The sequence below is a fragment of the Canis aureus genome, chromosome 13 (assembly GCF_053574225.1).
Source record: "Canis aureus isolate CA01 chromosome 13, VMU_Caureus_v.1.0, whole genome shotgun sequence".
In the NCBI taxonomy this organism is placed as follows: domain Eukaryota; kingdom Metazoa; phylum Chordata; class Mammalia; order Carnivora; family Canidae; genus Canis; species Canis aureus.
In genome coordinates, this window is record NC_135623.1 from 42535777 (window position 1) to 42560918 (window position 25142).

Here is a 25142-nt window from a genome sequence, read left to right on the forward strand (position 1 = left end):
CTCTTTAGAAGTACTTTCCATGTGCCAGTGCTTTTCCTATGTTAACTCATTTTTCTTCACGCCAACCCTAGAAGGGTTTTCACTATTTCCTTTTCACAAATGAGGAAACTGAGGCACAAAAGTCTTACATAATTTGCCCCAAGGTCACCAAAGATTAGAAGTCAGGCAGTGAACCTCCTAAGATGGATATGATTGCTAGAGCACTTGGTAGGAGAAATACTCTAAAACATTCCCCACTCTCAACCGCAAACCCCTAGCTACCATAATTTACCACAAAAATCTCTGTTTTAAAAAAAACTTTTCACCCCCCCCATGCCCCATTAGTTTCAGCTAGTATTAAATCCAGAGAAATGACACTATGATGAACACTCACAGAGCTAACAGTTCTTTTAATAGACTTAGTCTGAAAATCTTACATAAAAATCTGTCATGCTGTCACCTTGGTTGAGGACCTGCTTTGTTTTTGCTAACTAATCTGCTTTCATGCTTACTCATAGATCCCTTGATGAGTGGCTTCTTTACATTTCTCTTTTTTTTTTTTTTTTTGCTCTGAATGCTTTTATAATTTCACCATGAAAAAGATCACCTTTAATGAAGCATTTCTTACCCCCAGACAGTGGTAACCTTTGAAACACACACTAACATACCTTGACCTTTAACCTTTAAATGACTTAATACTCATTTGACTTCAGGCTACTTAGTGTCAGTGATTGTGCTCATTCTTGTACTTCTATAATAATTTTTATCTGAGACCTGTAGAACACATCAGACCTCACAACACCTCTGTAAAGCAGGAAGGGCAAGGGAAAAATGCAAAGATGAAAATATGTATGTGCCATAAATCAGAAATGACACTTCTATGTTTCTCATTGTGATCTTTCAGTGTAGACATGATCTGAGAACTTTAGCATTAAGGACTTACTTGGTGTCCCTCTATCCCTCCTCCAGTTTAAAACCTCAGCCATTGGCACTTGCCTCTCGGGGCCACTTCATGACCCTTGGGATCTTACCTCTAGACTAAAGGAGAAGCCTTTGCTTAGGGTCTGGAGGCAAGACCTATGCTTCCCCAAGTGAAGAGGAGAGTGGGGTTGTCCTCAGGATGGTATATTGACATGAGTCACATGGGAGGAAAGAGAGTGAAGAAGTGAAGAAGGGTTTCTCATGTTGATGAGAAACCATCCAGATAAGCCACTGACTCAACCTGGTTCTATTGATCTAATACCTTGACTCATCCCAAGCACAACCTCCACCTTCTTGTACCTCAGGGTGTGGTCCTGAAGACTCCATTTTACCTGTAACTCACTCCATCTTAGAGAAGATGGAGCAGAGGTTGAGTATCTTTGTAATTAGGGAACGTCTAGGTATGTGATTGATGAGCCCATGGGAAGCAGGGTGGCTTGTGTGTTGGAATTGGCACCCTAGTATAGTTGGAAAGATGAAGGCTCTACAAACCCTCCTGTCTTGGTTGCTGGGGAGGGCAGAGTGCTGCAATGAGAAGCATTAGAACCTGGAAAACCAGGCAATTACCCAAGATCAAGATCAAGGTCGAGTTTTGGTCAGAGGCCAGGAATGCAACACACGGTAGAATCATCCAAGTAGACCACTGGACCAGCTCTGTGGGAAACAGTTCAAAGATGTTCAAAATGTAAGAGCAATGTGGTTCCCTTGAGAAGGCTAGAGGTAGCATATAATTAGGAGACCTTGGATAGAGGTGAGGCTTAACTATGATTTTTGTTCAAGGAAAATCTTGAACTGGTTCCATTCAGCTTTCAATTGTAGACATAGGGATTTTTCCTGCAAAACCATGCCAAGTGCCCAAGGGCCCCACCATCCTTGTTGGGGGCCTATAAGTGTCCTGAGATATCGTTTTTTGTGTTGGTCATATGGGATAAGTCCAACTGTGACATCATAGCCAAGCTGAGGCCACAGACAACTGTTATCTAAAGAGTCAGTGAGAAATCCTCACTGGATGGCAACCAGTCTAGCCCCTGGGCATGGGTGAAGCAAAGGGTCGTGTGAGTAGATTATAGATGGTCTGTGGATGCTGTTTCTGCTAATGTGCATGTGGCCCCTTCGGATCTGGCCCTCTTGTCCCAGACTTCACCAGTTTTTTCGTTTCCTTCTGACACTCTCCAATTCTTGAAACTATAGGAGTGAGGCTGGCGAGGCATTTTGTTCTCACTCATGACATTGCTGCCAAATGTTTTGTCCTTTCTATGGGTCTTTTCCATTTCCCTAATGGCCTAAGCTTTTGAAACTCAAAAGTCAGGAAGAGTCTTTTCCCGGCTGTTTTCCATTGTAACATCCTTTCTCTGAGGCAGTCAGCACAGAATTGCCCAACGGCTTCAAAGGGAGTTAGGGGCATGGGGGAAGCACCAAGGAGAGAAAGGAAATGTTGGGATTGAGGGAAAGCATTGGTTCATACAATACAAGGATGTCAAATATTTTTCTCTCACAAATGTAATCCCTTAGAGGCTGATCTAAAGTTCGTTGTCTCACTTGGGTGGAAAAACTATCTGGGATGGCTCTTGGTAGAGCTATTGAACTTCTGTGTCTGAAATAGCAGTTGGGTACCCCCAGCTGAGCACTAGGGGTGAGTATAGCTCTGATCAAATAGCCAAGGAGGTAGAGGAGCAAAGCTACTCTGTGGGTCACCAATTCTTGAAACTACAGGAGTAGTTTCCACAGGAGGAAAGAGTCTGGAGAGTTTCTCCCTGACTGCAAATATCCTCATGCAGCAGAAGAGCCATAAAGTTCCATGATAAGACTGGGTGGGGGCAGAGCCTCTTCAATCAGGGACAGGGTCCAGTGAGGATGAGGCAGCCTGGGAAAATCAAGAGCCCCATAGAGCAAAATCAAATAGCTTTTTCAGGTTCTTGTGCTCTTGAGGGTAGTTAAGAACGGATTGTTTCCTGATTCCATCTAGTAATTGTCCACAGTTAACTCTATGTCTTAGCTCCAAAGCGAAGCACTGACATTGAAAGGAAAGATCCTTCTGTTTATGGAATACTGTGGTTTATATAATTCCTGTGTTTAAACTTTGTCTATAGACAATAAAACAACCGAGCCTCTCAAAATACAATCATCTGAGGTTGATTTTATATTAAATGAAGCATCTAGATGGGCCTTGATTCTTGTCCAAGTTGACTGAATTGGCTGAGCTGGGTTAAATGGAAAATACTGGGTTACCCAAAGACACACTACAATTCTTGAGAAACTGACTCACCTTCTTCTGAGCTCTGCATTGCCCATCTATGATATATGCTCTCAGGCAGCTGTTAATGTGAGCTGTCCTAATTCATGTGAAACTCTGTGGGAAGGATTTTTATTCTCTGAGTGTCTATGCCAATGATGCTACACACACACACACACACACACACACACACACGTTGAAGTCAGCCAAAGTCCACAGCCCCCCAAAGGCACTTTACAGAGGGGTGAATGAGAAGGTACAACAAAGCTGAGATTCTCTGAGGCAATTTATGGAAATCACCAATCCCAAAGCTCCCCATTTACGTTGGACTCATTTCCCATTTTGAAAGATGTCATTTGTGTAAATGCAGGACACATTTGCTTTGGGGTGAGCAGAATTGTCCCCAACTCCTGGTGGTAGCGGATACATCTGAAAAATGGAATCAAATCAATTTTACTCCCGAGAGGGACAGGTAGAGGACTCCCATTTCCTGCCAAATCAGTTGGAAACAATGAGGAGAGAGAAAAAAAATTAAAAAAACGGAGCCCTCCCTTCTCTTTCTGGCCTTAGACATGAACTCTTGATAAGATCCTGGAAAACAAGCAGCATTTTTAACAGCCGTTTGCCCTCTTCAGCTGAGAAAACAGCACGAGCCAAAACTAGGAACTGAGGCCACCTCTATTGTGAATGTGGCCAGGCTGACTTACTGTGGCCAAACAGCAAATCACGAAATGACTGAGATAAGGAATATAATAACATTTTCACATGAACCTTACATTCTTACCTCTTCTATAGGAAAGGATATCCCTGCAGGAAGGAGGAAGGTGGGGCCCTGCCCATGTCCTACAGTGGTGCTGGGACTGCATTGTCCAGGCCTTTTGTAGGGACACAGGAAGAGGGTACGGAAGTTTCTACAGGAAAACAGAGAAAAGTTCAAACATAAACAGCATCCAAAAAAATTTACCAACAGTGAACTAGATTTCCTCTTTGGGCCTTCCATGCTTCCACGCACCACTGGGTTGGCAGATTTTAATCTTGGATTCTGTTCACCTTGGTAACCTCCAGCGTGTGTGATTGTGCTGTTTCCCTACTTAATAAGTTAAGAGGATGTGTTTTCTATGGCATTGGAGACAAAAACAACCTCTTTCCAGAGACTGTATCCTGGCCTGGCTGGAGTCCGTTCTGTCTTTTCCATTTGTCATTTCTGGGGAGGGCACAGGCTTCCCTGAAGTCCCGGGTGGGACAGGGCGGCTCCCTTTTAGGAGGCTTTGAACAAAAGCTGAAAGTGGCCAAATCTCTGCTTCCCACAACAAGGCAAGGGTTTGGGTTCGGCCCTCCCAATTTGGCCAGAGATGTGCCGGGAGAAACTCACTCATGAAGGGGTGTGAGAAAAGTTGTATCCCCCCTCTAGTGAGAGCTACAATGTTTCCCTCTCCCACCCTTTTTGCTCTCTTTGGAGCCCCACTAGGGCTCAGAAGAAGTTTCTTCAAGAATGTCTGCTGCCACACAGCTCTCTGGTTTGAGGACTGAGTTATGAGAAACCACAGTTCTAACAGGGAGAAGTAATTCCATGGTTAAATCTGAGAAAGAAAAGAGCCCAAATGAAAAAGAGAGAGTGGCTTTGGGGGAAGCCCCTCCCCCTCTTCCTGGTCCTTAGAGAGGAAACCAAAATGGCTTCCCTTGGCCTCAAGCTGCAGAGATGGGTGACCCATAGAAAAAATGTTAGCAGATCTCTGCCGAGAGGCTTGAGAGAGTCTTCTCAAGGACAACCTCTGAATTGCAAGGAGTTGCTTTCCCCTCTCCCCACTGATTGAAATGCTTTTAACTCTGGCTAGGAATTGTGGAAACTACTTCCAAACTGGTTTCAGTATAGGCCTCCGGGCACTAAAAGGAACATCCATTACTTCTCAGATGGGGCCAGTCACACGCTGCAGGAGCAAATTGTTACTGTGAATAGACTGACTTCCTAGATGAGGCCATTATGGGAAATTAAAACACTTCTTACCCCTCGAAAAATAGCGCTTACTCCCGAGAATCTTTCACGGCCCAGCAGAGGAGAGAGTTCTGAGTGGACTGCTCTAGCTTTTTAGGTGATATCTCTTTCTGAATTGCTTTTTCCAGAACAAATGACTTCCATTATGTTCAGCAAGGGACCAATTTTTCACTTAAGTATGTAAAGCAAAATACGGCCTGTGCTCTGGATGTGTTACTCACAATAGGAGAGCTTTTCTGACAATTGCCCCAGACGGATGATGGAAGCCTGTTCTATAAAAGCCTAGTTACAAGCAAGAGGGTGACCTCGACTTCTGAAACCAGTTTAGAACATTGATTAAGATATATTCAGAAAAAAAAAAAAAGATATATTCAGGATGCTCTGCTGCGTGGAAGGGATACCTGACTTTTCAGAAAACCGTTGACACGGAGAACTCATTCAGGCAACACAAATTTATGGAACAACTGTTGCCCATTTTCATCTGTTCATTCATTCATTCATTCATGCATGCATGCATGTATTCATTTATTTATATACTAAGGTGCTAAGGATTGGGCTGTATTTTAAGGACAATCAGTGGTGGTTTTCAGAACGTTTCACAGCAAGGCATTGGTTCTTGGAGAACTTGCTGGACATTCTGTTGGAAGGTCCTCCATTTCTGTGCCCAGTGTTAACCTTCCAGCTGCTGAGTGTATTTCATGTTTTTTTTAAAGATGCTATTTATTTATTCATGAGCAACACATGGAGAGAGGCAGAGACACAGGCAGAGGGAGAAGCAGAGGGAGAAGCAGGCTCCCTGTGGGGAGCCATAAGCGGAATTCAATTCCAGGACCCCAGGGATCATGACCTGAGCTGAAGGCAAATGCTCAACCACTAAGCCACCCAGGTGCTTGAGTGTATTTCAATGTTTTAATAACCACTATGGCTGTGCCAGTGCCTACCAGCTGTATAACAGCCCTGAATAGCAGGATATACTAACCATAGTTCCTCATCTCGAGAAACCAACAACGCAAGGCCAGTTGCTCTAAATTGGGATCAGCTCCCAGAGAGACTTGTTGCAAGGGTCTCTCAGTCTCAAGCTGACCTGAGCCTAAAATCCTCATAGGCTCCACTGACAGAGCCTTAATTCCCATGGCAGGGTAGAAGCAAGAGTGGGGAAAGGACGTTCTGGTAGGAGAGGGAGCTGGAACAAGCAGGGAATTATGTTAAGGATGATGAACCAGGGGAGAGATGGCCCAGCTATCTATGGGTGCCCTGTTTCCCACCTAGCCCAATAGGGGTTTCCCTGCCTGTGGAATCGTGTCCACCTCACTCAAGGTCAGCAGATGCCTGAGCAGGGGGTGGGGCTAGGGGTCTCTAAAACAACGAGCCAAGCAAGAACACTTGGTTCTGAGTTTCCACCTCAATGCTGAGGATACTATTCTCATTGGACCTTGAGATCTGTTTTGTTCTGTCCCCCAGTACACTCCTGGACCTTGACTCCCCATTTTTCTTCTCCACTCTACCTTCCCAGACCCTGAATTCTGATCCATGGTCCCTGCCAGCCAGCTCCTGGTTAGCAAACACCAAGCCTGGGTCTCCCCTGGGCTCTCATGTCCTGTGCCTGCTTTTTCCTCCATCCTCATGCATTCAGCATTTGTGCACTCATTCAATAAATAATTATTGAGTGCCAATCATAACATGCACTCTGTAGGTGCTGGAGACAGCGGTAAACAAGATGAACATGACCTCGACCTCATGGGGTTGTTAATCTGGCCAAATGACAGAAAGATGTCTAATTGTACTTGATTCATTTGAAATTTTTTCTTACGTAATCCTATTTAAACATGCTATTTCGAAGCTGGTGTTCTAGATTGGTGAGATGTTAGGTTTTCCTTCCATTTTCTTTATTGTTGAAATTATGTGTTTCTATGCTTCTATAATTTACAATAATTAATAAAATATAACTATATACAGTTAGAGTTATATATAACTGTAAATCCATAGGTCTTGAATAACAAGCCTATCTGAACAAGATTAAGCCTTCCTGAGGCTATAGGAGATTCGAGGCATGCCCTTCACCTAGTGGTATACAACCTAAATTAACACCAATGACAGCTAGCATTTATGGAGAGAGGGTTGGCATGTGCCAGGCACTGCTAAGCACTTTACATGGATTGTCTCATTTATCATAACACGAGATAGTCACTAATATTATCCCTATTTTACAGACGAGAAAACTAAGGCTTAGGGAGGTTAAATAACAGATTTTTGAAAGACAAACCTTTTCACGGTTGAATCAGCAATTTATTTGGTTCACTGCACCCAATTGCAGGGATGATAAGCAAGATATTTAACAATCGGTACGGAGTGGACACTAACCAATCAGAACAGATGTCACGGAGCAGAGGCAGAGTGGGAGGGCCAGGGGTCACTGGGGGAGGCTGGGGTGGCTGGGCTAGACCAGTCATGATGGGGTCGGCTAGGAAAGCATCTGTTTATAGATCAGTATGGCGGTGTTTCATTCACTGTGTTAACAACTCAGGGACACCTGGGTGGCTAAGCGTTGAGCATCTGCCTTTGGCTCAGGGCATGATCCCGGGGTCCTGGGATTGAATCCTGCATTGGGCTCCCCACAGACAGCCTGCTTCTCTCTCTGTCTGTGTCTCTGCCTCTCTCTCTGTGTCTCTCATGAATAAAAAAAGAAAGGAAGGAAGGAAGGAAGGAAGGAAAGAAGGAAGGAAGGAAGGAAGGAAAGAAAGAAAGAAAGAAAGAAAGAAAGAAAGAAAGAAAGAAAGAAAAGAAAGAAGAAAGAAAGAAAGAAAGAAAGAAGAGAGAGAAAGAAGAGAGAGAAAGAAAAAGAAAGAAAGAGAAAGAAAGAAAAAGAAAGAAGAAAGAAAGAAAGAAAGAAAGAAAGAAAGAAAGAAAGAAAGAAAGAAAAGAAAAGAAAAAGAAAGAAGAAAGAAAGAATATGTTAACAACTCAGCCTGCCTACCCCGGAGCCTGGCCTAGGTGAACTGGAAAGCCACTCCCCCGCTCCCACATGGATCAGCTCAGTGACCACTGTGCTCATCAGAAATTTAGAGAGTTACTAAGGGTCAGATTGACTTTTACAGCCTATTTTAAACTCTTGATGTGCTTTGGAGTATGCTGAGATAATGAGTATGATTTTATACAAACTGTCTTAGGTTACCAAGAGCTCTCTTTCCTGTTTCTAGACCATAACGCCCGGGTTGGAAATCTATGGGCTGAATTCAGCCAGCAGACATGTTTTATTTAGCCCACACAATGACTTCTCATTTTAAGTAACAAGAGCTAATATTTCTGTAGCACTAACTATAGACCAGGCATGTGCATATATATATATAAAACTCACGTTATTCACCTCAGGCCTACCAGATTGGTACTATATGACTGTCCTCATTTTACAGATGAGGGAACCAAGGCACAGAGAGGTTGAGTAACCTGCCTAAAGTGGCACAGTTAATCAATAGGCAGAGGTGGAATTTGAACCCAAGCATCCTGGCTCCAGAATTCAAGTTCTTGGCCATTTATACTCTGCCTCTCTAGTATGTTTGTTTTATTTGTTGACACTTAAAAATCAAGAGAAGTAAGATAAAAACCCAGAGTTCCAGCCTGTCCAAAGGAAAGATCAGAAGTTCTAATCATCTTGAGTTCATTCCCCTGGGGTAAAAGTTAGCCTCCTTTGCATGGGTATGTGTTCTTTGACTTTCCCAGTCCCCACCATTCCCAACTGCCTTCCAACACCGAGGCTGCCAGTCATTCCCCTTCTGTCATCAGGCTGGCACTGTTTTCTTACAGATACCCTCCTCACTCACTCTATGTGACCAACCTGGCCCCTGGAGCCATTTGGGCCTCCTCAAGTGAAGCCAGGATGCATTTTTGCTCTGATAATATGTATCCTAGAAGTGCAGAAGTATATAAGAGGCTCACCCCTCTTGTGGATTGTTACTAAGGACCAGAAAATTAAAGACAGACATTGAGAAGAGAAGCAAAGCAATAATGAACAAATTCAAAGGGGGCACTGGAGAAAGCTCGCTGCAGCCAGCTTGATTGCCTCCAGCCCAGATCATGCAAGACTTAAAAATGTTTACTTGAAAACGAAACAAAATAATCTTATCAAGCTAAATTCCCTACAACAGTTTTCTATGAGTCTGATCTTGTACAAAATATTACTATGAAGCAAAACGATTGCCTTATTTAAAACCCATCTACAGGAATTTTTACATTCACATGCAAATCATCACTTTCTAAGTGGTCCCCTTGGAAGGTGTGCACCTTTTCCTGTGATGCCCCTGCCAGAAACATTTTGGGACTCCTTGTGGGGGCTAATTTTCAAAGCAACTTATGAGCATACACATGGCAAATGTCAATCTCATTTTATATTCACATCTTGCTTTTTATCCAAAACAGTAACATCCAGTTTTTCCGCCATTATTCCAATGATATTCCTATTCCAAATAAAATCCATCAAAGGATAAATATTTGTTCATACTGAGAATAAAATAATTAGCAACAATCTTGGAACAACAATAACATCACACAAATAAGAATATCACCTCTCCAGGTGACCCCCTTGAATGGACCACTACTTATTATTTGGATATGTTCTGCTGTATTTGTTTAAGGAATCAGGCAAGAGAAAAATGTATATCTAATCCTGCTTTTATTATACATGACATAGAGAAAGCACATATACTGAATAATTATTTCTGGGTAGCACAACTATGCATGACTTTTTATTTTCTTCGTTAACTCAGCTCAAATTCAGTGTTTGTTTGCACTATGTTAAATGCTAGAAACACAAATGTAAACATTTTCTTACAGTTTTTTATTATGAGAATGTTTGAACTTTGGTAATCATGAAAAAATGAACTCTTTCCATTTTGAAAATGACATATCCACACAGGCTAGAGGAAGACAAGGAGAAGGGGAAAGAAATTCTGTAAACCATCCTATCGAGACAACTAGTTTTCTATGCAACCACATAGTTCAGGTTTAGGACACACGGCAAACGAAATGCCATGTGAAGGCAGCTGGCTGAACTGGGAAACAGTGATAAATTGGGGGTAGAACAATGAAAGTTTCAAGATCCACACTGGCTGGTATCTGTGTGACTTTGAACAGTGTGTTTAATCACTCTGCCCTTAGGTTTCTTCTCCTGAAATAAAAGAATTGGACTAAATGATCTCGGCGGTTCCCTGACAATTTTGACATCATTATTATCAAGTTCTATCAACTGGCTTAAATCATGCAACAAAATCTATGTTAATCACATGTGTGTTAGCCACAAGGAACAGTACTGAGCAAAAGAGATTATATTTTTTTAAAAGATTTATTTATTTATTTATTTATTTATTTATTTATTTATTTATTTATTCATTCATGATAGACAGAGAGAGAGAGAGAGAGGCAGAGACACAGGAGGAGGGAGAAGCAGGCTCCATGCCAGGAGCCCGATGTGGGACTCGATCCCGGGACTCCAGGATCGCGTCCTAGGCCAAAGGCAGGTGCTAAACCACTGAGCCACCCAGGGATCCCCGCAAAAGAGATTGTAGAGGTAGGTAGGCCTTCAGCAAAAACTCACATAAACTAGTGTAATAAGAAGTTATTTTTTAAAGACATTAAGCTGAGGTGCTAGTCCTGAAAACCATGTAGTCCCTTCCCACAAATGGGTGGATTCAGTAAGGTTGGACACGAGTTTGGAAAAAGAAGATAAAAAAGATTCCCACTGCTCAGCTGTGGGAATCAGACTTGGTTTCTATTTTTTTTTAATTTAATTTTATTTATGATAGTCATACAGAGAGAGAGAGAGAGAGGCAGAGACATAGGCAGAGGGAGAAGCAGGCTCCATGCACCGGGAGCCTGACGTGGGATTCGATCCTGGGTCTCCAGGATCGCGCCCTGGGCCAAAGGCAGGCGCCAAACCGCTGCGCCACCCAGGGATCCCCAGACTTGGTTTCTAAATCCACAAGAAAGTAATCCTAAAACTTTATGGGAGAAAGAAAAAGTGTAAAGGGTGTGGCGGCCAGAGGGAAGCTGGTGGTTCATTTCTAAAGCTTGCTCTTACCTACGGAGAGGCCAACCTGGGTCATGGGCTTTATTCAGTGTGAGCCATGTATAATCAAGAGACCACATCACAGCTCCCAGAGGCCCCCCAAGACTAGAAGGAAAGGGAGGATCCTGCCCCACCAGCAGGACAGTGGAGGAAGAGAGAGACTCTGGTCCCTGAGCCAATGTCAGGGCAAGGATGCAGAACAGTCCAGGTGGCCGAGGGGGAGTCAGGTCACAGGAGACTGGGCTCTGCCTTCTACTTGGTTAATAGAGGAAATTCTCTCTCTGGGCACCTCATAAACCATGGGGCAGCCACAGTGGACTCGAAACGGTGTTGAGCATGTTTCCATAGAGAGTGGCCTGAGATTGCTTCCCACTTCCTCTCAACCTGTGGGTGGCACGTAGGGGGTATAGAAGTTCCTCATGACATGCTCCCAAGATGGCTCAGAATGCCAGGCTAGGGGCTTGCCCCAGCAAGCCTAAGACGTGGCCTTACCATCAAGGCCTGGAGGATGGAGCTGACCCCCAAACTGTTCACATGGAAGCAGTGGTAGCCCATGGTGGCCCAAGAGTACCCAAGGCCAGCAACTTCCAACCTTGAGTTAACCAGATGGTTTGAAACTGGAAGAGGCTGTTACATTTCATTGGCAAGTTGAAGTCCTCCCCCCACACCCCACCCCACCATCAGCAGGAGTGGGAGCAAATGAGACCACTTGGACAAATAAAAAAATTTAGCTCATCATTTAGAGAACCCTGAGCCACAGTGCATATGTTTCCACCCTGCTGGGTAAGTGTGTAATTATAATTACTGTGAATCCTATGAAGAAAAAGTCCCAGGTGCTTTGAATGCACTTAATCAGGGGCTCTAACGTAGACTGGCAGGCAGCCCTTAGGGACAGCTTCTAGAAGGAAGTGATATTAAAGCAGAGACCTGAAGGAGAAGTTAGATAAGCAGGGGAGAGCCCCAGATGTGTGGGAGGAAGGCAGGCTGGGCCAGGCAGGAGTGTGAGGGGCCAGGCGAGGCAGCAGGTGAGGAAGTAGGCAGGCCAGGTGGGCAGGCCGCAGCCCCTTGCCCCGGCTCGCCGCTTCACTTCCACTGCCTTTGATTTCTTCTCTTTTGCGGGGCAAAGCAACCTAACAACCTGCATTTTAGCAAGGCAACAACGAAGCATTTAGGTAGTCTGAGAGTAGATCCAGAAGGAAACGGGCACGTGGGGAGCCAGTGGTTGAGCGTCACCTTCAGCTCAGGGCGTGATCCCGGGGTCCTGGGATTGAGTCCTGCGTCAGGCTCCCTGCAGGGAGCCTGCGTTTCCCTCTGCCTGTGTCTCTGCCTCTCTCTGTGTGTCTCTCATGAATAAATAAATAAAAAGGGGAAAGGGAGCTGGGCTCCCAGGGAGGCAGGAGCCGTCCACTGCGCCACCCGCACCTGCTGGCTTCCGCAGGTGCCTCGGCGTCCAGGCCCGGGCCCTGCCGAGCTCTCTGGGCTCCTCTGGAGGGCTGGCCCAGAAGCAGGGCTTCCCTGCTGGGGGGCGGGCTGAGGGGGCTGAGCCAGAGGGCCAGAGGCCGAGGAGACAGAGACCAGAGGATGTGGGCTCTCGGCCAACTCCGGGTGTTTCTCGGCCACCATGCGTGGGTGCTTTGGTTGGGCAGCACCCTGGAGCACCCTCCCGGCTGGATGGAGGGTCCAGGGCAGTACTGAGAACTGACCGGATGGAGCCAGGTGCTTACAGGAGCTGTCTTGTCCCCCTTCCCAAGCCAGCACCTGCTCTAAGCCACCAGCGAACTTGCCAGGCCCATGGCAGCAATCCTGGAACTGGTCCTGCGGCCCTCACTCCACCCTCTGTGCATTCTTTTCAGAGACCCATTTTAACAAAATCAATCAGATCTTGTCTCTCCTGTGTATAAAATCCTTTAAGAGCTCCTTATTTGGCTCTTAATAAAACCAGAAGTCCCTGCGTGCCTGCAGGACTCCACCTGCCCTGGCCCCGGCTTACCTCTCCACTGCTGTCTTCTTCCAATGTTCATTCCACCCAATGCACATTTGCGCTCCTCTCTATTTCGCAGGTATGCCTGTGCTCTTTTTTTTTTTTTTTTCCTGCATCGGGTTTGTTACCCTTTCTGTTCTCCTCCTGGAGTTCCTTCTGCAACTTTGTGCCTGGTTCCTTCTATCATGCCTGCTAAAATGGCATCCCTCCTTCTGACATTCTTTTTTTTAGATTTTTAAAAATTATGTGTTTATTTGAGAGGGAGGGAGAGAGCGCACGTGCAGGAGCAGGGGGGAGGGGAGAGGGAGAAGCCGACTCCTCGCTGAGCAGGGAGCCCGAGCCCAGGACCCTGGGATCATCACCTGAGCAAAGGCAGACGCTTAGCCAACTGAGCCACCAGGGAGCCCCTGACATTCTATATTATCACCCCGTTTATTCCTTTTGTAGTACCTACCAATCTGATGTTTTCTTGTTATTTATTTGCTTGTTTATCGTCCATGTCCTTCATTAGAATCTAAATTTCTTGAGAGCAGCATTTCGCCTTGAACAATGCCTGGCACAAAGAAGGCACTCAATTAGTACTTGTTAAATAAGTAATGAATGACCATTTGGCCAAGGATAGGCCAAGGTAGCGAAATGACTCTGGACCACAAACTTTTTCATTATATGTTTCCCAGTGGAGGGTATTGGTGGATAAAAGACAAATAAAATGGAGGAACAGTGTCAGCAAAGAGCTTGTTTGCCTGCAGTCTTGTGACTGAGACAGGCACACTCAGCTAACCCTACAGAAATGCTGAAGGACTTGTGGTCTCATTTCAAAAGCATTGATTTCAACTGGGGAATTGAAAAAAGTTTCCTAAGTCCAAATTGAATTCAATAGCTCAATAAATGGTATTTGGGCATTTTCGGCTGTGCAAGACTTACAGGACCTGGTCTCTGCCTTTTGGGAGCACACAGTGTGGCAGAGGCAGCCCCAGACAAAGCTAAGGATTCTAGAAGGTGATAGGTGGGGAAGGAGGGAGGGGTGGAGAAAGAGTCGAGGTCAGTGGAAGGAGGGTGCATCCATCGGTAGCACCACCTGCAGGGTGCAGCCCTGTGCCCTGAGGGTGAATGGGGTTTCTAGCCTGCTGGAGAGGCAAGGGTTGATGGAAGCAGAGAGAAAAGTATCAACAAGGGGGTATGAATGGACCTGGTGATCCTGGATGTGCGGGTCTCAGTGCCTCACACAAAGCTGGGACCGGGATGTGGCCGGAGGTGGGGTTCAGGAATCCTTGGCAGGGGTTGAAGCCACTGGTTACAGGAGGGCTCCCGGGGAAGCATAGGGAACCACAAGGAACTGGGAGGGAGGAAGACACGAACTAAACCTGGGGTGGAGCAGGCCTGAAGGCCGAAGCAGGACTAGCAGCTTCAGCAATGGAATGAGAGGAAAGAAAGAGCTGTGAGGACAGGTCCCTGGAGAATGCCGGGCCTGAAGGATCCTGTGGAAGAAAAGGAAGCAGCGATGGAGTGGTCAGTAAGTAGGAACTAAAATCTGGACAATTTCAATTCCGAGAAACCAAAGGAGGAAAGACTCACCTTTTAGAGGGCTTCCCCACATCCCCCCCTTTTTTAAGATTGGTTTATTTATTTGAGAGAGAGAGAGCACGAGTGGGAGGGGCAGAGGGAGAGGGAGAGGGAACCTTAAGCCCACTCCTCACTGAGCACAGAGCCCAACCCAGGGCTCAATCCCGGGACCCTGAGATCGATCATGACCTGAGCCAAAACCAAGAGTCAGACGCTTAACCGATGGAGCCACCCAGGCACCCCCACACCTCCCTCTTTATAACACCAATCCTGCAGGCTGCTGCTTATTCAGTGCCGATCATCTCACCAGACAAGAAGGTCTGCGAGGGCAGGAAATGTTTTTGACTGGTTTACTGTGATTAACACCTGCACCTAGACCAGGTCTTGTCACCCAACAGAACGACTGTGTGGAATAGGTAAGTATTTTCAAATCATGCAGAGTTGAAAAAGCTAAAGGCTGTAAATAAGACCTTGGATTTGGTGATTGGACACAAAGGTGTCATTGAAGAGAGCAGTTTTATGAACAGGGGTGGCAATACCTCCATCATGTAGTCGCTGTGAGAATGAATGAGCTGGTCCGTGTAAATGCTGAGCCAGTGCTTGGAGGGAGTTAAAGCTCAATAAATATTAGATGATGATTATTCCCTCAGCCTTCATTCTCAGAAGCTGTTCTGGTGAACTATTTCTTTTTTTACATTTATTTTTTTTTAATTTCTTGATATTGTGTCTAACAGATTGGTTTACTACCTTTCCAAGATATTCTGGGGACATATTGCTTTGAAAACTGTAACTACAAAGTGCTATTTCATTAAATGACTGTAACGGAGCCCAGTGAAATGAGCTTTTGCTGTCAAATCTACCTATAGCTTGGGGCCTGACCAGCTCCCCAGGGACTAGAAGATGGACTGGAATCTCCATTGCTATCAAGGAGACCCATGGAACTCATGCAGTTATAGCCTTGGAAACAGGACTGTGTTCCTCAATCTGTCACTGGGTTGGTCTGCAAATCCAAAGTGGGAAGGCTGAGAAGTGGGGTGCTTCTGGAGACTGGTTCTGTCAGTAGGTTTGGATAAAGAAAATAAGGCTTCAAATGGAAGAGATCCTTGAATGTGTGGAACACTGGACTCAGATGCAAGTTCCCATCCCGCATATGCCACTAACTCTCTGAAGTTGACCAAGTCACCTAACCTGTGTGTGTATGATGAGGGCCCGCATGAGCCTCAAGGCTTCTGCAGTAGGTTGTTAGCAGAGATGACCACAATTTCTTCCATCCCTACATGTTTGTCTCCCTTGTAGTGTAAGCTTGCTCCCTCTCCTATCGGGAGGTAGCACCTATTTTGCTGCCCCTTGAACCTGGGCTAGTGCTGTGACTTGGTCTGACTAATAGAATGGAGTACAAATGACACTGTGTTTGGGTCTAAGCATTAAGAGGCCTTGCTGTTGTGCCCAAGATCACGAATCCGAGAAACCACCGAGGAGCCGACACTGATGCAAACACATGAGGGTTTATTTACAAGCTTGAGCTTGGGTCCAAGTATACCCGACACAGTGGAACAGGGACTTGGACCCCGAGACTAAGAGGCTTAGCAACTTTATAGGGCCAGTGGCCAATGGGATACGCAGGAAGATGCACAGTCATGCTGGTCCACTCGCAGGTGGCTGATTGAATTACATTTTACCTTAAAGTATCCATTTGAACTGGCCTATCACTGAGCCGGATTTCCGATTAGGGTGTGCCCTGGGCTTGACTAGGGTGGGGCAGTGCCCTAAGTAATAAGCAGGTCAGCACAAGGCGGGTGCAGCACAAAATAGTCAGTCCTGCTCTGCTTGTCCAGGGGTAGGGGATTTTGTTAAATTTCCTGGGTCCCACAATTGCGGTGCCTGCTACCACCCTCTTGGAATGATGCTGCAGCCACGCAAACAGGCCCAGACCAGCCTCCTTGAAGATGAGATCATGTGGAGAGAAGGGTTCAGCCAGAAGCCAGAAGCCAACAGCAACCAGCAGACATGGAGTTAGACCACCCAACCCCGGTTAAGATGAACATAGTTACAGGAGTGATCCCATGCAAGAGCATAGTGGAACCGCCCCGCTGAGCCCAGCCAAAATCGCTGACCCACAGAACTGTGAACAAATAAAATGGCTATTGCTTTAATCAACTAAGTGGTGCTTTGTTACACAAGACTAGATAGCTGAGACAGCCCCCTTTATAGCTGACATTCTAGAAAATGACTTGATTGCTCTGAAAAAGGAATCAGGCTGTATGATCTTTCAGTCGTATGTTAGGGTTTGTTGCTAGGAACTCAAAGGTTAAGTGACCATTTTGTTCCCTCCCCTGCCCCCCACACCCTTGACCCCGAGGGCCTTTTCTGTGGGGTGCTGTTGCATGTGGACTCACGAGAGCTAAAACTCTTTGCCACCTTCCGACCCTCTTAGGACTTGGCTTGGAGGACACTGAGCAAGACAGGAAGTGGCATGATGAGTCAGTGGTCCTTCCTTCTGAGTCACTGAGTTGTCAGTTCTCTCTCTCTCTGTGGTTCCATTCATTCACTCAGTCAATACCTTGTGAGCCATTGCCTTGTGCCAGGCCCTGTCTGGGAAGCAAGCCCCGAGGGAAGGGCTGGCAGTGCAGTGCATCTGAGTGGGTACGCACCAGGAGGCTTCCACTCACCACTCCCCTCTTAGCTGCTTTTCTGTAGCATCTCACACAAGTACTTTTCTGGGCTCCCACAGAAGGCCCTGTCCCAAAGGCACACAGTTGGAGACCTTTTCAGGCCAGTTGGTTCTAAACTTTTCTTTATTATACATACGAAGAAACTAAGGCCTGAAGAGTTAAGGATTGGGGTAGCTTGTGGTAAAATTAGGCCTAGCATTAAGGCCTATTAGCTTAAAATTCAACAGTCTCGGGCAACCCGGCTGGCCCAGAGGTTTAGGGTCACCCTCAGCCCAGGGCGTGATCCTGGAGACCCGGGATTAAGTCCCACGTCGGGCTCCCTGCGTGGAGCCTGCTTCTCCCTTCTTCTTGTGTCTCTGCTTCTCTCTCTCTCTCTGTCTCTCATGAATAAATAAATAAAATCTTAAGAAAAAGGATTCAACAGTCTCATCATTGCCTTGTAAGCCCCTCTCCCCACAGGCTCACACTCTCCTTCCTCTTGATTACTGAGTTTCTCATTAGTCCTCCTCAACCTTGTGTTTCAGGCATAAATCTAGTTCCTCTTCCGGCTCAAGATTCAGACATTATCAGAGGAATAAAGATTCTCAGATAAATTGCAGCCATCAACAATAAAGGTAATAATTACAACAACCTAAATTAAAAAACTACTTATTGAGTGCCTATTATGGGCCAGGCATTAATTCTGTTTTAGGGATACAGTGAATAAAACAGGGAATCTACCCCTGGGGAATTTATATTCTTGAGGGACACGGAGCAGACAATACTCTAGGAAGCAAATAAGAGGATTTGGGGCTGGTGTTACAAAAACGAAACAGGAAAATGTGATAGAGGTGACTGGACTGAGGGGTATATGGCCACAAGAGGCCTCTTTGACCTTACGACTTTTAAGCTGAAATCTGATTGTTGAGGAGCCAATAATTCTTTGGGAAATGAAAATAGCAAAAGCCCTGAGGTAAACTTAACCATATTTGAGAAAGCAGAGAGGATGCATGTGGTCTCTTGGAAGGAGTGGTTAGGGGTAGAGGGAGGCAGAGGCCAGATCATGCAGGGCCCTGTAGGGCCCCCATATACGGAGCCCAGAACCTACACACCTGGATGGTACATAGGAGGGTTCTAAGTGATAGGATACCATTTACATGTTTAAGATCAATTAAAAAATCAGTCTGGCTCCCTGGATGGAGAATGGATGTTGAGGGTCAAGAGTGAAATTGGGAGAAGTGGTTCATTGAATGTTCACTATGTGGGGGGTACTTTGTGTATCTTAGCTCTATTCCTCCCAATGCTTCAAAGTAAATCTTGTTACACCCATTCTATAGAAGAAGAAATGGAACTGAAAGGGATAAAGGAACTTGTTCAAGGTCATGGGACCAAATTTGAATCCAGAACCATCTAATCCACTGTGGGAGCCCTTCCCAAGTAGCACGTGGCCTTACTAAGCTGGTCAATCTACCCCTGTGCTAATAAATCTCTCTGATTGTCATCGTACTTTGAAGCATGAAATTTTAGAGCCAGAAGCTATAGATTGGAAGTCCCTTGAAGGCAGGATTCATATCTTACTCATCTTGCCATTTAGTTGTGGCACAGCCCCTGGCACATAAGAGGCACTAATCATATCTGATGAATGAATGACTGAGTCCCAAGCATGAGAAGTTTTCTGAACCACTTCCCATCTCCGGCCCACTATTTTCAAGACAGGAGGCCAAGTGTTTTCCCCATATCACATGACAGGGCTGGAAGCTGTTGAATCCAGGGCTCTCTCCACCAAACCACACTACATCCAGTTTATCTGATTAGGACAGATTTCTTGGTTTAACCTACCATTTTAGCTTGGTAAATTCCCCAGGTCAGGCACCATGTCTTCTTTGTACCATGTCACGTTGGGAGTATGTGGTGCCTACAGGGAGGTTTGACTTGGGGCTTGGAAGTAAGATTTCTCTTGGAAAATTAAACTAAACAAATGAACTCTACATGTGATGGGAAGAACACAGACATCTTCAAGGTCTCCTAGAACAGCTCTTGACTGGAGTTTAGTGTCTGAAGAAAGAACATTCAGTCTGAACATCATGTGTTCAAGAAGGGCACAGAGAGAAAGGCCATCTTTGGCCTGACTGTCCAGCAGAATGTAGAGTCTGGGACAATGTATGCGGGGAATGGGTATTTTCTGGTTACCAGAGAGTACTTTCTATGACAAGATATTCACTTCCTGGTGCTTTTATTGTTGATCACCAAGCAACCAAGTCTCAAATGTTAATTTGGCTTTCTGGTTACCGAGGGGGTCCTCTGGGCAGAAGAGGCAAGCATTTCAATCATTCTGAGAAAGGAATGTTCTCTATTATAGGTGAATTCACTTGCAGATATACCCAGAAAATTGTGTCACCAAAAATCTGGTCCTCACTGGGGGTGGGGCCTCTCAGAGTTGAGGGAGCCATAGACCATGACTATTCTCTGAGGTTCTGAGTATATTATAAATTGAACAAATGCTAAAAGCTAGTTCTAAAACTTGTGGTGTCATCGGGCTCCCGGTGCATGGAGCCTGCTTCTCCCTCTGCCTGTGTCTCTGCGCCTCTCTCTCTCTCTGTGACTATCATAAATAAATAAAAATTAAAAAAATAAAAAATAAAAAAATAAAACTTGTGGTGTATTTTAATTGTTTGCCTTGAACCAACTGTGGCTTTTTACATAGAAAACACAATGCAATATTATTGTCCTGGCAATGTGTAAATTAGGGACCCTCAAAAATAGTGGCGCACTTTAAGTGGTGTAGTTGGAGAATAGGATGGAAATTTAAAGATGAATGACGAATGCCTTCTATCAGGTTTGTTGGGCTATCTCTGTAACTGCCTAAGTAAGGTCATTTGGTAATAATATCAGCGCTATCTGTGAAGCCCTGTGTGGTGAGGCCCAAGACCGAAGGGCCCCGTTAAGAAGCATAAAGCCCACTTTCTCTACCTGCCAGCGCAAGCTCGGACCATCACCAAGGTGATACTATCCACAGACCACTAGCTAAGTCAGTCTTTACCTGGTGAACCCCTGACCATGCCATGTGCCACCCCCTTAAAATATCACATGTCCCACAATAAGAATGGCAGCTTGCGATGTCCACGAGTGAGTGCTCCTCAAGAAACTCGTTGACTTGAGCAGCTGATTAACCAGTGAGAAGCCAAGCTAGGGCATTTAAAAGGACTATTTATTTATTCAGTTGCAAGCCACTGAATCTATTTATTTTTTTATTTTTTTAACTTAAATGCAATCAGCCAACATATAGAACATCACTTGTGTCAGATGTAGGGTTCAACAATTTGGTGGTTGCGTCTAACACCCGGCACTCATTGCATCACGTGTCTTCCTTTATGCCCATCACTCAGTTGCCCCATCTCCCTGCCCACCTACAAGTACCCTTGCAATATTGCACTTGGGGAAGTTGCCTTCCTGACAGAGGTGGGAAGGTGCTTGGTGGGAGGGAAGACAACGAGAAGGTGAGAGGAGATGTTTAGAAGGACATAGACTCACACGTAGGTGGCCTCCCTGACCTCTGTGATCCTGTCCTGCTCCGCCCCGTCCCACCTCTCAACTCCCACCTTTCCAAACTCTCTCTGTGTGTCTCACACCAATCAATGGGTCATAAAATCAAATTGGTGGGCGACAACCGACGTCTCCTAAACAAAAAGGATGGAAAATATCAATATCACATGTGTCATACAGTAAAAGTTTCAAAAAAGGTGAAAAGAATCTGTTTTCTGAGACCTGTTTCAAATTCAAGTCCATACATGTGTGCATCAGGTTCAGATGCCAACTGAACCTCCTGTAGGCTGGAGGGAACGGTCTCAGTCCACTGCTCTAGGGGGCAGATTGAAACGCCCTCACCTTTCCCTGAGTGGATTCTGGGCATGGGCTCCCCAAGAAGAATCGCTTGGGGTCGCTGAGATGGCGATGGTGAGCTAACAAGCTGGGAAGCATGTGCGACGCTTTCGGGTGCAACGCCCTCAGTGCACCGATTTCCAGGGGCAGAGGCTGAATCTAGGGAAGGGGGAAAGACAAGTTGGTGGGAGAACCTTGGCTCCCGGTGGTTTCTCTGCCCCTCCCTCCTGTGCTCTTTTTCTTTATGAACTGGGGTCCTCTGTTGTCACACAGCAAAGATTTGTGGAAAGGAGTTAGATTTTTGGCCAGAAAACCTGGATTTTATTATTTTTTAAAGATTTTATTTATTTATTCATAAGAGACACACAGAGAGAGGCAGAGACACAGGCAGAGGGAGAAGCAGGCTCCCCATTGGGAGCCCGATGTGGGACTCAATTCTGGGATCCCGGGATCACACCCTGAGCCCAAGGTAGATGCTCAACCGCTGAGCCACCCAGGGGTCCCGAAAACCTGGATATTAACAGGAGTCCATCGTTCACTGTGTGACCTTGAACTAGGTCGCTTAATATCTCTACGCCTCAGGTTGTATCAGACATAAAACAGGATTCACTCTATTGGAGACCAGTTGATTCGTCTCTTCGATGGCACTTTTTGGACTGAGGCATTACATATATTCTCTAAGAATAGTTTTTCCTCCTTGAGTATCCATGGCATTTATTCAACAAATATATGTTGCCATGGGGCTGGCCGAAGGAGGATGAATGTAGTATTATCAACTCTCACCCCTCGTTAAGAGTATTGACTGACCTTTTCCAGGGAGGAGATGCTACTCCCCTTCGTTTCACTCTAGCATCTGTCCTCAGAACCCTCACAAGGCCCTACAGAAGCTGGTTAATTTAAAGCTCATTCAACAGCCTGACATCATCGAGCTTCTTTTACCTTCAAACCGTGGTGCCTGGCTCCTGCCAGCAGCCTGCACAATGGTGTTTTTCTTCTCCTCCACCTTTGGGTTACATGCAGAGCCTCGTCACACACATGAGGACACACATAAGGCCCTGTCAGAGACCTTCCCTCTCTCTTTCCCACTGGAGATCCTTCCATATAGAAACAGGAGGGAATCAGGGTGTCCCCCTATGTCTGAGAAGCCTGTTTGCTCATCTTCTTTCTTCTCTGGCTTCCTTGTTCCAGGGCTTCCTCATGAGGGCAAGGAGTGCCAGGTTCGATGCCACTGTGGGGGAAACGCCCTCTCCCCATCTCTGTGCTGGGCTCCCACAGGAGGAAGTGCTTGGTTTCGGAATATCCTGCAGCTTCACGTGAAACAATTTCATTTATTCTGATTTTGCATCAAAACTCTCACTGGGCTCTAGCCTCTGGAGACAAAGCCTATCAACCCATGCGAACAGGCCCGTGAGAAGGGATTGAAGTCATTGTGCTTGGCCCAGGAACTTCTTGCTCTGAAGACTCCTACTCTACTATTATCTCTGGCAAGCCTCTCTGTGGCCCCAGGCCTTCCTTTGCGGCTCTCAAATTACTATTCTCTTTTGAGTTTCAGGGATTTTTAAAAGGTGATAATCAACCTCTTAGCTGTTTCTACCATGAAGGAGTTAGTTTTGAAACCCCCTGAATAGCCGCTTACCTATCTTGGCCATTAATGCCCAGCGTGATGTCCTACCCACCAGGTGCCTCCTGGGCTCCACTAACTGTCTTCCTGCAGAGTCCTGTGCAACACCTAGGATCAAAGCAAGAGAGAAAATGCCCCATTTTCTTGATCTGCGCATTTAAAATCCAAAGCAGTTGTTTACACAGGAACTCTGGGCATCACTGTAAAAGAAAAGACCCAAGACTATTTGCATCTCTCGGGACATCCCATTTCTTTTTTTATTTACATTTTTTTTTAATTTTTATTTATTTATGATAGTCACAGAGAGAGAAAGAGAGGCAGAGACACAGGCAGAGAGAGAAGCAGGCTCCATGCACCGGGAGCCCGACGTGGGAATCGATCCTGGGTCTCCAGGATCGTGCCCTAGGCCAAAGGCAGGCGCCAAACCGCTGCGCCACCCAAGGGACATCCCATTTCTATTACGTAGGAAGTGATTTTGAGCAGCAGCTGGTCAGGACAGTGTCTTGCTCTACTCATCCTGGAAATTACAGCCATGACTCATAGTGTGGTGTTGTGACATCCTAACACCATGTTTTATCCTCCCTTCCACTCTACTGGTAGAGTGTAAATTTGGGGCTGAGTATGGAAGTTCCAGTGTTAGTGAATTTCAGTCAGTTTTCAAATGAAAAAATCTGAGGCTTGGAATCTGTTTTAATGCCCTCCAGAAGCCAGTGATTGTTTTTCCCCCTGGTGATTGTTCACATCTCAGTACTGTCCAACATTACTTACAAAATTTTATGGTATCTCAAAAAATTATTATTGACGAACTGATTGATTCAACAACGGCCATTTAGCATTTTTTGGCAGGCGTTGGTGATCTAGAGATAGAATATGGAGGGGAGCAACAGTTGGATAAATAATGCTGAGCCATAAAGTTCAAACACGGTGATCTGGGAGTTTAAGAGAAATGGCCCATGTACTTCATCTGGTGGATCTTGGAAGACTTCTCAAAGGAGACAGCGTCTGAGCTGACCACAAGGGCTGAGGAGGACACTGACAAGGGTTTCACGAGGAGAGACGTTGCCTGGGTGGAGAACTCTGGATCCTAGGCTCAACCTCAGATTCTCAGCGGGGAGGCCCCAGTACATGTGGTTTTGATGTGTAACCAGGGCTGAGAACCAACAGGAAGAAGGGCTCAGGTTTGGTCAGAGACTAGGAAGACTGTCTCAGAGGCCGGGACAGTGTAACCCAGCTATTCTCCACCCATCAGAAGACAAATAAGAAGAATTAAATGAAGCACAATGACTTCGTTTCCTTGGAAGATGAAGTTCCTGGATGTAGAGTGTGTTAAAGTCACCTAGATTTTTACCAATGTGGCAAGGAAGGGTCCTTTTCTGGAACAAGGGAGAAAATGCAATTCAAACCAAAAAACAGAGCAGAATCTCCTTTGTCTCAGATGGCCTATGCCAGGCGTTGACAAACTCTTCTGCAAGGAGTCAGAAAGTAAATATTTCCAGCTTGATAGACCGCAAGGTCTGTCACAACTATTCAACTATGCCATGGTAGTGCAAAAGCAGCTTAATAATACAAAAGTGAATGAGCAGGGCTGTATTCTAAGAGAACTTTGTTTATGGACACTGAAATGTGAATTTCATATAATTCTTTCATGTTATAAAATATTATTCCTCCTTTGATTTGTTTTTAATAGTTAAAAATGTAAATTCTTATTATTCATGATAGCCAAGTGGTGGGAGCAACCCCAATGTCCTTCAACAGATAATGGTTTTAAGAAAAGCACTCTCTAAGTACAAGGGAATATTATCCAGCCTTGAAAAGGAAGGAAATCCTATCACATGATATAAATGCTGAACCCTGAGGATGTTATGCTAAGTGAAATAAGCCAATCACAAAAAGGTAAATACTGTATGACTCCACTTCCATGAGGTATCTAAAGTAGTCAACTTCATAGAAACCGAATGTAGAATGATGGTTGCCAGGGGCTAGGGGGAACGGGAAGCTATGTTTAATGGGTCTACAGTTTCAGGTTTGCAAGATGAAAAGGTTTCAGACATTGATTATGTCACAATGGGAACACACTAGACACTATCACACTGTGTACTTGGAAATGAGTAAGAGTCACCTGGGTGGCTCAGCTGGTGCAGCATCTGCCTTCAGCTCAGGTCATGATCCCAGGGATCTGGGATGGAGCCCCAACTCGGGCTCC

At 45.5% G+C, this 25142-nt stretch overlaps 1 long non-coding RNA gene across 1 annotated transcript; it reads left to right on the forward strand.

Moving 5' to 3' along the window:
• Positions 1-1439: 1439 nt before the first annotated feature.
• Positions 1440-24606, forward strand: LOC144282359 (uncharacterized). The gene is made up of 3 exons (XR_013350777.1): positions 1440-2015; positions 17985-18074; positions 22507-24606. It is a non-coding gene; the product is annotated as an uncharacterized LOC144282359 (long non-coding RNA).
• Positions 24607-25142: the final 536 nt, after the last annotated feature.